At 39.3% G+C, this 9,081-nt stretch overlaps 1 protein-coding gene across 1 annotated transcript in view; it reads right to left on the minus strand.

The window, feature by feature from the left end:
- Window positions 1-9,081, minus strand: part of MCTP1 (multiple C2 domains, transmembrane 1) — a 131,148-nt gene that overhangs the window by 28,606 nt on the left and 93,461 nt on the right. The window lies entirely within an intron of this gene.

Below are 9,081 nucleotides of genomic sequence, written 5' to 3' on the forward strand. Positions count from 1 at the left end.
TTTTATCTATTTTTTCCCTATTGGTATTTAAAATTTTAATCAAAAAGTAATTAAAGGCCAAAATCCATCTTTTCCATATTTAATTTTAAATTATAGCTGATACGATACATTAAAGACAGAACAACGCACTGATGTATATGCTGAAGGTAGGAGGAATTGCACTGTTCTTTTGTGTAGAATACTAAAAAGCACATCTGCTGAGTAATCGATCTTAAATTACTATTTCTGATTGCAAGAAAGCTTCAGATTAGCAATGGTGTTCTGACTTTTTCACACTGTTAAAGAAAAACAGAAACCAATACTTTTTTGATAGAATGCTTTTCTCTCAGAGCTCTCTGTTACCTAGAGGCCATTAGATATCTGTGACATTACATAAATGAGTGGTGTCCATTTTGTTTTTCTAAACTTGTTAGCCTTCAGAACAAAAACAGTTTGCTAACATAAAATCTGTTTTTCCGATCCTGGACTTTGTTACTTTAGCACTTGAGCAGGCCAAGAAAAGATAAAAAGGTAAAGGAAATAGGAGAAAGGGAAAGAAGAAAGAAATAATACTTAAATATTTATTAGCCATTTTTCTTATATGTTTTTTGAGACCTATGAAAATAATCCATATACATTCCTCAGCTCAATTACTTACAAATAACTTCTCTCTAGAATCAAGTAAATCTGTCAGTTGTGCAAGTTTATTTTTCCATGTGCTATCTCGAGATAAGCAGGTCTGTAATATTAGATTTCCACTGACATAATTGTGCATGAATTCTGATCTGATTTAGTATTACATGGTGCAAAAGGTGACACATTTTCTTTAATATAGCCCATTAGAAAAGGAAAGGAATTGCCAGTGTATGAAATCTGAGGAGTTTGATTGAAAGACTCTGGGACTTCGGGGTCAACTCAGTGGAAAAGTAACTTGCTCAACTACCCCAGGCACTAAGCACTGTGACAAGCAAACCTAATACCCAGTGTAGTTACTCAGTTAGACAATCAGTAGAAACACTGCATTATCAGACTGCTACAGCTGTATGTTAACCTATCGTATTACCTCATCTGCTCCCAAACCAGTCAAACATGCATTTGCTGATCGTGCAGATAACACAGATACCACCCCAGTCCTTAAGTCACATTTGATACTAAGCCAGAGAGCTAAACCAAATGTTTATTGCTTTTCCATACACCATAAATTCTAATTTTTAAGTCCGTCTAAATTGTACACCGAAGAATACATTCAAAGCACTACTGAGATGGTGAAGCCAACTCCTCCAAAATTAACATATATGAGATTTAAGGTAAGCTCTGCACCATCCTACATGGGTGCTCAATCCACGCCTGTTCCCCCAGCACACCTCCACCCGGGGCTTCACGGCCTCTCCTTGCCTCCTCACCTTATCCTGATGTAGATCTCGGCATCCTTCCCCACATCCCAGCCTGCCCAACACCCAGCCACCCCTGCTCCCTAAGTCTTCTCTACATTTCTTGGGTTTTGTTTTTTTTTTTTTTTTTTTTTTCCTTTCTGTCTGCTTCTCTTTCTGCCTGTTTCAGCTCTTGCTCCCACAGGCTCATCAACTCAGAGCTGCTCCCACGGGCTCATGGGTGAGGACCTGTACCCTCGGCATGCAACTCAACAGCAAAGTCAGTAAATCCACAGGAAAACCATTGGTCTTCCCAGCACTTGGTTCCAGTGCTTGACCTCTCATGAGTCCACACCAGGCAGGAGCAGCTGTGGCAGGTCTCTGCCCCATCAGAAGGATGCTCTGCAAGGATACAGGTGGGAATTCACAAATCAGCTACTTGGCCTCAGCAAATTTCTACTGAAGTCTGGCAGACTGCTGCCTCTTCCTCTGGCCAGACCTCCCACCAAGCTGCATAAAACTGCCCAAACAGAGATAACAGTTTCACAGGAATTAGGAAAGCCTCATCCTTCACATAGCAGTCACCTGTCTCTCTGGTTATTTTCAAGTCTCTGCTAGCAGGAGGATAGATACCAACAAAAATATATACTTCTTCCCCACTGAAAACCAATATATTCTTCCCTGCACTTACACTTTAAAATCTACAGAACTGTTTTAATGGAAAGTTCCTGTGATTAAAGAAACGTCTCTAAGGCTGGACTGGGAGTACTGGAAAATATGCACAATTCATGTGTGGTGCACACCTGATGCCAACAGACACCAAAACCAAGCAGCTACAAAAACGAAGCAGCAAAGGGCTGCTTTAACTTGTATTCCAACAGAAAGTGGGCAAAGCTGTTTTCAGCAGAGATGACATTGTCTGATCTATTAGTATTCCAATACAGCTCTTTTTTCCCCCAAAAGGCACATATACTGCAGGGCGGTGGAAGGGAAATGCCTGGTAACAAAACTATTGGAAAGTCTCTAGGCATCTACAGGTATCTGCTAGCTAGGAGCTGTATGTCTACAAACTTCAGCTGGGATGGGTGGAACCAGTTCCCTTTTCTGATTGGAAGTGTATTTAAAGCTCTCTGAAGCAGATAATCACAGTAATTCGTTTAGAGGACAAACTGCCCTGGTAGACTGCCACACCTTTGGAGCTCTTCTAGCAGTTATCAGTAAATGCATAAAATTCATAGCAACGAAATTAAAAGGAAGTAGAATAAAGCTAGTTATATGCACTATTTGTCCACAAGCTTTATTCATGCCAAATTTACCTCTCTATCTGCCAGCAGATGAAACCTGAGTAGCGGCAGACTCTGCTCTCTACCATGCTGCGTTGTGTCCTTGGGGATGCCGCTGCACAATGCCAACTTTGTAATTCCATACCACACGCCTCGACGAGGAGCTTTGCACTTAAATTCTTTGGGGCGGGGGTGCCTCTTTCATTTTGTCAGGATTATATTTTGCCTGGGTGATCTGTCCAGCAATTTCAACACTGATCCACACATCAAGTAAACAATACAAAACCTTCTACTGACACACAGATACTTCAAACTGCACACAAAATACATGCATATTGTTTGCAAAAACTTGCAATGTATTTTCCCATATTCCTGTCTCTTCCACCACAAAGCACAGCAATGCCTGATCAACTGTCGTGGCAAAATTTTTGTAGCTGAGATTGCAATTCTTCTTACAATCATTTCAGTCAAGTCAAAGGCACACACCTAGCTTAAAAGGTAGCTTTTCAGTTGTGCTGTGCTGTGAGCCTCCGCACCGAACCTCAGCTGAAAACCCAGACCATGACATGGCATCCGTTTTGCAGAGAGACACATTGCTGGGCATCGTCTTCTCCCACAGCATCATCTCTGCCAGTCCTTCATTCTCTTTCACATACACTGTGTCAGCCACACATCTCCCACCAGGGACTGGGTCCACGCAGCACTCATCCTCATGCTAGCACATCTCAACCATCACTTTTCTTCTACCAGGCTTCCAAAGTCGTGTCTTACCCATTACTGTCTCTGCTTTCGTTTTGTATTATGGGCTCCACACTTTGCTGTAGAAGAAGTTCAAAGGGCATCTCTCTAAAATGTGTTTGGGGCTTTTCTATGGAAGGCTAAAATTGGGAGCTATGAATAAACCTGAAGAAATATTCAAGCGGCTGGCAAACACTCATGTATCAGTTGACTACGTGGTTTGCTTAGAGTCGCAAGTTGTTCATGGCAGCAGCTTAAACAGAACCCAGATCTCATGATTCTGTGTGAAGCAACGTTAAAGAATTCTGTTAGAGAATGAGGAATGGTCCATTCTTACCACTTCTGAAGCTACATAAGAGACGGATGCCTTTGGAGGTAAGATGTAAACCAACCTGCACACCTAGGTAGGTTTCAAAGAGAAACCAGCAGTAAAACCTTTTGGTTGTTTCCTTCAACACTCATCATTTCTCTCCCCTGAGTCACAGAGAAGATCATACACAGCTTTTTACTACGCACTGTTCCATAAAGTTACTTTCTGAGGAGCTAGGTGAAAACAAACCTTTGCTTGATCTCAAAGAATTTAAATTTGCTTAGTTATATTACGAAATAATATTAAGGGTAGAGGAAAAATGTAGGGCAAAATTATGTCACATTCTGAAACAGCTAACACAATTAAGACATATTCTTCACTTGATTTAATAATTTATTGAATTATACTTGGATTACTTAATAAATGAGGAACATTACCCACACTATATTAGTCACAGGTGAAAAAAACCCACGTACACGGATGAGTGTAATTCATTCACCAATTTATAGACTCACGGTCCCCCAGGGACTCTCTCACACACATGCACCTCCTCAAGTGCCTAACTTCAGATATAAATCTCAGATTCTGATCTCGCTAATACCCATTTTACTCCACTAATTTTGATAGCATTTCAGGACGGCACCGGGATGAAGAAGCCTGATCTTGTTAAAAGTAAACCTCTCAGAACGCTGACCAAGTTACCTGTTTTCAAAGGGGCACACTTTGATCACGAAGCCCACCTGATGTCCCAATACAGGGCAGGATGAAAACTGCCCTTTGTGGAAGCTCCTGTGCAAAGGCTCCACATGATCCAAGGTACAACCAAGCAAAAGCAACTCCATGGCTCTGACCCTGGGGTGATCCAGTGATCAGAAACAACATCAGCTGATATTCCAGCGTACGGGTTGAAGCAGTCTACACCATCATCCCTCCTACGGTGTACAATTTTGATAAAAACCACATACCTCGTATCACCATCTCTATGTGAATAACTAAACTGAGCTGAAACAAAACTGCACTGAGAAGTTTGGCTTCTGCAGCTATGTACTCTAGATTGCCCTGTTGTAGGTTTGTTGGTAAGTACACATGGTCTAACTAAGCTTTTAGGGGACAGCGGCTTCATATGAAGCTACAGTTTTCACTGGAAGCTGCTAGTTTTTTATTTACAGTTAGTACTTAGGAGCTATGTTCATGCAGAATTTAATGGTGAAATCAAGCTACAGGTGAACCTATGGATTTATTCGTTCTGGAATTTTCCCTTCACTCCACTCACTCCCTATTTCTTTATGGTTTTTCCACCATTTATTTTATAGGAAGTAACTGCCACTTCAATAGATTATTATATTCTCTTTTATAGAACATAAAAATACAGGCTACATCGGAGTTATTGTCCCTCCTCCTCATGGTCTACTCTTGGTAAAAATGCAGGGCATGCTTCTGAGACAGGTTATGAACGTGTCTTGGCTTGAAAACAAAGTTGGTACCTCTCAGCAGGGATCATTTAAAGCTTTAAAACATATTTTAATTTGACTCGGCTATCTTTCATTATAAAAGCTTCTAGTTATCTTGAAACATAATAACATTGACTGAGAACTGCAAAGAATTTTTCAAAGAATGAAAGCCTAGAGAGAGAGTAGCCAAAGGTGCAAATGACTTATTTTGTATTAATAATATAGTATTACCGTTAATAAAAAGGTAAAATAAAATAGTGCTTATACCGTGCATCTTTCTCCATTTAAATCTGCAACAGTAGCATTGCTCACTGGTCTGATTCTGTGGCACGCTGAGGGCTTCCCGCAAAACGCTGAGCTGAAATTCTTTGTGATTATCTGAAATCTTATCTGGAGCTTGCTCAAAGAAGCAAGCTATGTGAAAAGCATACCTGAACTTCTTAAATGACAAACTAAAATCTTATACACATAGATTATGCATATTGACCACTACATTATCATAACATAACTGTCTAAAAATCCTTTTGATAGCTTGTTGATGACTTGACTTCATGTAATTTAACTGACCCTTATTTGCTAAGGTATTGTGTAAGCCAGGGTTTGGCAGGGAGCCAAAAAAAAAAAAGGGGAAAGGACAGACAGAAATCAGATTAAACTGTAAATCTGTGGTTGGCATAGGCTTAGCAAGCGGTGCAGAACATATGGAATGCAGAATCCAGTGCTATTTCTTGGAAAAACTAGTATTAAACTAAGGACAAATGCCTGAGCCAAACAAACTACAACATCTTTTTCAGTTCCTGAATACAAAATATGACAGAGAATTAGAAAAAAAGTGTTCCACTGCTAAGTACCACTTTGTAACTGATATAATAAGAAGTACACTTGCTGTTTTAGTTTATTACTCATATTGCAACTGAAGATGAAAGTTAATGTTCTTCAGTAAAAAAACCCAAAACCCTATGTCCTTAAATTGACAGTCCTGTCTACCTTAATTGCAGCAAGAGGGGGGGGAAAAGTTACTAAAATCCAGAAGATTAGAATGAGACTAGGAAATACAGTAAGTGCAAATCTACCTTGTCAAACTCCTCTCAGTATTACACACCGTTATTAATAAAATGCATTACTTTAACTAATTCTATACATTTGAGCATTCATCATCCTCAGTTTATTACTTCTGTAACTCTGCAATTTAAGGATGTCGAGCAACGTCCCTCCATCACATGTCCCATAACCTACATCATTGCATGCCCACACGGACCTCATCAAGTAGCCAAAGAGTTGCCCTTTCACTGTAAGCAAGTGACTAATACCTAAGCTGGCTCTAAAGAAAGACACTTTTCATAATCGCCCAACAATCTGCTAAGTGAAAACATATGGATAGGCTTAGGTAAAGCCTGCCAGGGGTCTTTACTGAATGGAAAACAGGTGCTCCAGTTCTGTGCCATGTAATACCCCATTTACTGTTAAGTCCAAAGGTTACAGGACTAATAGCTGCCTTGTGGTAATCAGAGAAAGCAAAGACACTGGCCATGGTCAAACATCTGGGACATATTTTACATACTTGCAACATATGCTTCAATTTCAATTAAAGTGAGGCTTTGGCACATTTATTAATGTTTTTACTTTTATCACATAAGAAGACCCATTTACCTGACTTTTCTATTGTACAGTACAAAAACCCAGAGAAATAATAAAAGCCAGAGGCCACTACCAGCTGGTGTTACAAAATGTGCATTTGCTTCCTCACAAAACTTCATTTTGCACTTGAGTTTAAGAAAACACATATATGAATTAAAGTAATATAAAACTGCACCCTTCCATTTTGACAAAAAGATGTAAGAGGAACAGCAGTAGTTAGCAGAATATGCCTAGTGCAGCAGAAAAAAAAAAAAACCCACATGCTACCAGCTTCTAACAGCAAAGTCAGTCCTAACTATGCATTTATGTTTTATGGTTTAGCCTCGTGCAAAATAATGCCCACTGCGAAGAGTACTGAACATACATGGTAGTCTATATGTGCTTATTTTTAAAAAGTGTAATTTTCTTTTCCATTCAAACAGCATATGCAATCACGAGAATTCAAAATGTTTGCAATAATGAAGACAGCTTTGAATTTATAAAAATCAACCTAAACACCTTCTGTATAGAAAGACAGCTCTTAAATATTCAATAAAAGGGCTCACGGTATGTCACACAGTAATGTCAGCACTCACTTTTATTCAACCTTGGTAACTAGATCTAGAAAAATGTTTGAACTCTGGTGTCAATCTGAGAAAGCTGAATATTAGATCACAACACTGAAACCTAGAGTGATATTTCTAATTGGGTATGTTTTGCCTGGCATCTGCTGATCGCCAGAGAATTGGGGGAGATGGGGGGGGGGGCTGCCCCCCTCCTATCTTCCCTTTTAATCGAGTTTGTTTAGCAATTTCCAAAAACCACCGAGCGGTAACTACATAGGCTGCCTTGAACTACAAGCAGTCAAGCACTATTCTTTGTGAACTAATCACAGTGATTAAAATATCCAGGAACACACACACTACTGGGATGATACTTTTGCACCAGCTCTAATAATAAAGTAGGAAGAAACAGGAGAAAATGGCTTCAAATGGATGGCAGATCAGTGTTTATCAGAAAAGAAATGATGATTCAAAGCCAGCATGTTGAGTTAAAATACAAGCTCTCCACAGCTACATGACTGACCTTTGCAATAAATCATATATTTTATTGCCAGAAGTGTATGCTCATATCATTTAGCGTTAAAAACCATCATGTACGTGTTTTATAAAAGAAGGTTTTGTTACTACACTGTTTGTCGACTCTGAAATGATGTAGCTAATGATTTAAGTGATGTATAGAAGAATTTCACATAATAACTTTCTGTCAATTGTTAAATGTTTGAGCTGGCAATGGAATAAGGCAAATACTCTTTTTTTAATAATCTCTCAGATCTTAGGTGTTAGCTAACAGAAAAATAATCATTCAGGGGATTAACTAATCATGGTGAATTTTCTGACATTTCAAATGCTACTGCCAGCAGATGAATTCTTACAGTGGTATATAACTGTACATCTCAACTAGAAACAAAGGTCAAGGGCATAAATTAAGACACACTGTTTTTCTCCTCTCGAAAAAAAGAATTCATTGCTTTACTACAACAGAAGTGGGGGAACATCTGTGAAGGTCAAAATCATCTGTATTTTAATTCAGCGTTCTTGTAAAATTATCTATTTTTTTTCCCCTTTTCTTCCACAAATACCACCCTCCTGGTATGAAAATACCAGCCACAACGGGGCTGTGCTCACTGCGCTGTCCCGCCAGCGCTAGCCATTGCTTCAGTGGTGCAAGGTCATTCTAATTTCTTTTCTCTGGTTTTTCCCTCTCCCTGGGGGACAACCAATCCAAGCAGTCCCATAGCTTGGCTCAATAAGATGTGGAAATGAGCTGTTATTTACTGTGGTTGCAATCCTCAACCCAACCAGCAGCCTCCAAACCGAACCGCGTTTGCTCAAATAGCTTGAACAATCTGCAACAGTTTCCCTGCTTGCTGGGCCACAATGCCAACTTCAAATCAAGTGGACGTCTATGAGAATTGTGATTATTTAAATGTCATACAGAGTGCAAAACATTTCAGCCATTCTTCTACCGAGTAATTCCTTGAAAATTATAGACGTCAATATCCCATCTTTAACCAGTATGGAGTTGCTATTTCTACACCATTTTTCCCCTAAAGTGTAGACCTATTTGTAATACTCAAGACAGGACAAATTTTTGCCCTTCAAAAACAGTTGTCACTGCAGTTATCTTCACAAGAGCTATCAAGTTCCAGACAGGCTGAATTATTTTTGTTCCTGGCAGAAAAAATATCTGACCCAGCTCTGGACCAAGAGAAAAAAAAAAAAAAAAAAAAAAAAAAAAAAAAGGATTTATAGTCCCCTATTCTTTTCTGC

Source organism: Cariama cristata, unplaced genomic scaffold, assembly GCF_000690535.1.
Source record: "Cariama cristata isolate BGI_N322 unplaced genomic scaffold, ASM69053v1 scaffold3955, whole genome shotgun sequence".
NCBI classification, from domain to species: domain Eukaryota; kingdom Metazoa; phylum Chordata; class Aves; order Cariamiformes; family Cariamidae; genus Cariama; species Cariama cristata.